Genomic DNA, 6,172 nt, shown 5'->3' with positions numbered 1-6,172 from the left:
TATATATATATATATATATATATATATATATATATATATATACACTTCATACATCTTATCCCTGCACATATTTCAACATTTATATGACAATCAAATTTCGCCAACAAATATGGATTAAAAGGGACAACCCACCGGTTATCAACTTGATGTCCTCTGACAAAAACGTTTGCTGAAGTGTCCCTCCTACAATATATAGGGTAGGAGTTTTCGTCAAAAATAGTCTCATCATTAAATGAGCGAGGGTACTTATTTTTGCAAGATGGAGCAAGTTGTTGTTGCTGGTGAAGCATACAAGCACAATTAGGATTTAAAGAACCACACGGACCATGAATCATATGCTTTTTAACCAGATTGTATAACTGTGGTTCACTTTCTTTATTAGGAATCTCAGCAGTTATAAATCTGTCACAATGAGCAGGAGTTGTAATTTTGAATTTGCTCTTCAAGTCTAGCACGGAAAACACGAGCAAGAAGGTCCGGCCTATTTTGTGGTTCATCAACATATTTGAGAAGTTCTTTAATCTCTGGCCAATTAGGATTACATGTTACTATTATAAACAAATCAGGCTTGCCAAATCGTTGCACAAGTGACATTGCATCCATGTATCTTCTTCGCATATCACGCGGTCCACCTATAAAAGAAACAGGTAAAATAACCATGCGGCCGACATCAGCACCAACAGTGGCCCCCGTTTCTACGCTATCCACAAGTCCTTGATAGGTGTCAGAACGACTTTCTTGCTGTTTTTTCCTAAAATAGTCCAGTCTTTGAGTTTCAACCTTAATATATGTATCAACGATAAATTGCTGCAATAGTCTCCCAGTGTGTAACAACATTGATTTGTCTGCCAATCGAACTTGAAATTTATATGCATAATATTCTCTACATGACACTGATGTTCTTTTTCTCCTTCTGCAAACACATATTCTTCAGCTTGAATCAACTCTTCAATTGAATCAATATTATTTGGGTTAATGTTTAATGACTTTCTCGATCCTGCAATACCAAAATGTTCACGCGATGAAACCCTCTGAATACCTTCATGCCAACCAATATCACCATGTGGAAATAGAAGTGGGTATTGTAAGGGGTCATAACAACCATAATAGTATTGAATATATTGTGACCTCCCACTATGTGCATATACCCTAATGTTTCTATTTCCATCAAGGCCATCTCCATTTTCTTCGATCCATATTGCAGCTACTTGAGAAGCAGATGGCATGTTGTAAGTTCTTTGATCCATTGAAATATCTGAACGCAATATTATGCTAAACTCGTCAGTCTGAGCAATATCTTTAAGGCTTCTGAAAAATTGACTGTATGGATTTCCTGACATGAGTTGAATAAGTGCACTAACAATATCTCTATCCATCCTATCAGCACCTTGAAGTCTGTTCTCAAGTTCATGCTCACCTATCAGCACCTTGAAGTCTGTTCTCAAGTTCATGCTCAGTGTCGTAGAAATAGAGTTGCAAATTGCGAGGAGGACAACCATTAGGTAACAAATCATTCACAAAGTGATACATTTGACCTTGAACTTTAAATGTGTAGATTCCTTTGTTTCTTCTGCACAATTTCTTATCGTAGTTTTGTATTCCCAAAGAAGTAAATGCAAATGTATTGTTATAAGTTCTGGTAGTAGCTTGAAAATGCTTTGCAGCAGAGTGTTGACCAACAAATAAATTCCTTAAAATTGTAGGCATTTCATTTGAGATGAGTGTAATTTGTCCACGTGAACAGCAGAAGCCTGGTGGTTCATACTGAAAGTGTTTCGCCCCACAATAGTTACAATCATTTATTGGAGTCAATGTAAATGGACTGTGTTGGGAGGTATTTGAATTTCTCACTAAACGCGTAAAAATTTGCAATAAAAATAAAGGTATTTGTATGTATTTGTGTACATAGCAGGGAGGTATATGTATGTATTTGTGTACATAGTAGTATAAATTTAGTTTTAATATATTGTGGTAAAAATATGTGAAGTCATTTGGCAACGCAAGTGTAAAGTAATTAGTTTATTATAAAATGACAAGTATAAAATATATAAAAGAGATGTGTGTAATGTAATTGTAAAAGAGATGTGTGTAATGTAATTGTGCAAGTCTACGCCTGAGGTTCCTACTCTCATGTTGATCAACATTTCGAGCATACCTTTCTCTGTCTTTTCTATTTCGCTCATCTCGATCAATAATAGGTCGAGAAGGAACACAATTATTCATTACTAAAGAAGATGAAAGAAATTATGTAATTAGAAATTTTCAATAATTTTTAATCTATGTAATAGAGTTAATATTGGTATTCACATTCATTACATTCAGGCGAATTTTTAGACTGTATATGTTTAACCACAAACAAAGACGCAAAGCTTTTTTAAGATACACTTGTAAGTTGATTTAAACTATTACTGAGTATTATATATCCTTATACATGTTTGATTTTTTAAAGTATTAAATTATTTACGTGTTTTGCTATGTTGTTTGCTTGTATTTTGTACTAAGAAGTTCATACAAGAACATTCCAAATCAATTATAAAGGAAACAAATGATAATTCAGATGACTGTAATCTAAATGTCATAAAATTAAGAAATGCACATATGCAACGTAACGGAGCAATAAAATTTCAATGTGCTCATAAGAAGAAGTGGAATGAGAGATTAGAAAAATAATAAAGGATACACTACTACAAGTATAAGCTTTTGTGTTTTTTTGTTTTTTGTTTTTTTTTGTTTTTTTGTTTTTTTTTTTTTTTTTTTTTTTGTTTTTTTACATTTGTTATTAAATGATGTAAATAGCACTAAAGTAGTTTATTAAATTATAGATGTAGCTTCACGAATCAATGTTTATACTATCACTTATACACTGCAACCTGTAAAAAAGGGATGAGACATCAAAAACACCCTTCACCAAATAGATCATGTAGATCATGATTAAGAAACAGTGTTTATTATTTGATCTGTTTCTTAATTATGTGTTTTTTTCTGGCCTATGAATTTAGTCGCGTGTCTGCAATATATACATATATATCTCATGCATATGTGATATGTAACCACTCAGTTAAATTACTACTTATAATCCCCATGAATGTGTGTTCAAAAGCTAGCTTCTGTTTCAGTTTTTGGTCGTGCCCAGATTGTACTGGCCTTACGTTAAGTTTGATTCACTTATTCATTAGCATAAAGACCAGATAGATTCGTTCTACCCTAAACAACAGATATTTATAGGCAAGTTAGGTGACATTTGGTTTTAACCAGAATATAATTCAAACTTACCTTCTTCCACTATGTAATCCTGGTGAGGACATAGGTTAATAATTCACTTTGACTTCAATTTCGTTGTTCCGAATAGAACAGGTTGCCGTCATCCTGTTAGATGTTAAGGATGTTTATGATCCGAAAAACAACAATATTAAACCAAAAGTTCATAGGTAAACTACCTTAATTTTGTTGAGCAGCTCGTAGCCTATGATTTGTGGCATGCAGTAATCTATGATGATCATATTCACCTTTGATCCCTGCAGAAAGGGAAAATCTACATAGCTTACGAAAATCGCAATGAAAACAGTTTCTGTGGGCGTTTAAGGTGTACAGTATCGTTACTGTCATAATCTGTATTGGCAGCCGAAGGAATTGAGCCGAAACATTGCTGGGGACATTACTATATCCTGGACTACCACTGATAATAACTTCAGATTTCTCTTTTATCTGCTTAAAATTATCATCCCTGAGTTTTTGTGATCCAGTACCCTTCTTATCAATATCGTTACTGTCACTCATGTTTCTGGCTAGACGACTGTGATCAATTCTCTCTTTTTTTCATCCTTTAACCTTTGTTTTGCAGGGAAATTTTATTTCCTATTTTGGTCAAAATTTCTTCCATCTTGAATGGATCATTTTATTTTTTCATAAATAAATTACCATTTTTATTTAGTAGCATTAAAAAAATTACCATTTTTATTTTTAAGAACAATTATATAAAACAATGCAAAACATAAAAAAAAAAAAAAAAGAAATGAATTCTAATACTATTAAAATCATATCCATACATAGATTAAAATATATGACTCATATCAGTCCTGCATTTCACATTTTAATTAAGGTACACACATAAATAAATAAATAAATAAATAAATAAATATATATATATATATATATATATATATATATATAGGTCAAAGTACCTATGAGGTCCCTATACTATTGTGTTTTGTTCAATTTAGTCCTTCTACCTTAATTTTGTTTAATTTAGCCCCTGTACTTTTAAAAGTGAAACAATTAAGAACAATAACTTATATTTATGTATTTATTTTGGACATATTAATGTAATATATGGTGGTAAAAATAATTAATTTAAATATTTATAAAATAATATATGAATTGGCATGTAAGTATGATGACGTGACAGATATAATGTCAGCGCCACATCAGCTATTGTCCTTAATTGTTTCACTTTTAAAAGTATAGGGACTAAATTGAACAAAATTAAGGTAGAAGGACTAAATTGAACAAAACATTATAGTACAGGGACCTCATAGATACTTTGCCCATATATATAAAACACAAAACACAGAACCAACACACCTTCACTGAAGCTTGAACTTACAACCTTTCAAATGAAAATCCAACCTAGATACCATTAACCATATAATCTTGGTGATTATTTTTTTATACTTATTTTTACTTTTATACTATGAAGTTTTATTAACTTGTTTTTAATATTTTTACTTTTAGTATGAAACATTTTTTTTTTTTTTTTGAATTGAGTATGAACATTTATTAACTTTGACTTTTTTAATTTAATTGATATAACTTTTTTATTAGAAATTCTCATTTTTATCTACCATAATGAGAATTTAGGGTTATTCCTACATCTTGTAATGTATTTAAAGTAGTGAAATTATTATTGATTACAACCAAGAATATAATTAACAATTATAAAAATTATTACTTGATATAACATACAACTCAAAATCAATAACTTTTATTCGTGTCTATATAGACACTTGAGTCATGAATTATTGTAATATAATAGAAAAGTATCATAAAGACTTCATAATTAAAAATCACAATATCACTCAAGTCTGAGACGTTTTTCTCTCGCATAATTTTTGTGAACATTTGAGGGAAGTAAATTTGTTGAATCCTCCACCGGACTGCTAGATTCTCCAAAGGCAAGTTTTTTTTTAATACCAGTAATTGATGAAGTTGATATATCTTCACAAATAGATGCAACTGTGTAAGTTGTCATTCCTCCCCGGTCTTGGTGTTGACACCTAAGCTCAACTGCAAAAGTGGGTGTATCAAGTTATTTTTGGAGCTTTTGAAAATCAAAGTCATCATTTCCATTTTCTGTTTCTGTTAAAGAAAATAACTTATCCACATGACGATTAAACATTGTTGCTTCAATTCTATCTGTCCCATCGAATAGCTCAACAATTAATCTGTATCTATAAAAAAAAAATTATGCCTCATGATTAGTATGAGATATAATAATATTATAAGTATGTGCACAAATACATTGAAGAGTTATGATTTACCTCTTGATAGAAATTGCATTTGCATGACCACAAAACATGCATCGGAATTTAATACCTTCATTACGATTAATTTTCTTATCACAATAGTTGCAACCAATGTAGTAGGTCGGATTTCCGTTGTCTATGAGTCTGATCTTTGATTTAACCCAGACTGCTTTTGACTTAATTTTGAACATATGCATAAAAATAACAAAATAAAAGTGAGAAAAAGAAGTTAAAAAGAAAATGTAATAAACAATAAAAGGGTCTAACATTAGTGAGAAACCTGCTCAAATGATTTTTTTAAATTTGAAATTGGCGATATTTGTTGATCTCGAGGCTTTCCAATTCACTAATAACATTGTTATGTGCTTTTTCAACAATCAATCTTTCAATAACCGAAGAATTAGCCTTCGCCCTATCAACAACGTAGAACCATTTAGCAAGTTGAACAAATAAAAAGTTAGGATGATAAAAGATGAATTTAGGTTACCATTCTTTGAGAGCCTCGGCACGTTTGCCAAATGGATTCACTTCTACACTAGAATCAGATCTTGTAGATAAGGAAATTCCTATTTAACATGTTAAACACCATTGATAAGGAAAATGACAAGTAGCTCCTTTGATCCTACCGGCTACATTTGAGTTAGAAGGAT

The 6,172-nt window shown here is 31.1% G+C and overlaps 1 long non-coding RNA gene across 1 annotated transcript; it reads right to left on the bottom strand.

The window, feature by feature from the left end:
• Positions 1 to 5,214: 5,214 nt before the first annotated feature.
• Positions 5,215 to 5,886, bottom strand: LOC109171498. The gene is made up of 3 exons (XR_002052600.1): positions 5,803 to 5,886; positions 5,538 to 5,698; positions 5,215 to 5,447 (listed from the first exon to the last, which is right to left on the bottom strand). It is a non-coding gene; the product is annotated as an uncharacterized LOC109171498 (long non-coding RNA).
• Positions 5,887 to 6,172: the final 286 nt, after the last annotated feature.

The sequence above is a fragment of the Ipomoea nil genome, unplaced genomic scaffold (genome assembly GCF_001879475.1).
Source record: "Ipomoea nil cultivar Tokyo-kokei standard unplaced genomic scaffold, Asagao_1.1 scaffold0143, whole genome shotgun sequence".
Classification (NCBI taxonomy): domain Eukaryota; kingdom Viridiplantae; phylum Streptophyta; class Magnoliopsida; order Solanales; family Convolvulaceae; genus Ipomoea; species Ipomoea nil.
Note: the sequence above shows the minus strand (reverse complement) of the source record. Positions and strands in the feature narration are given on the sequence as shown.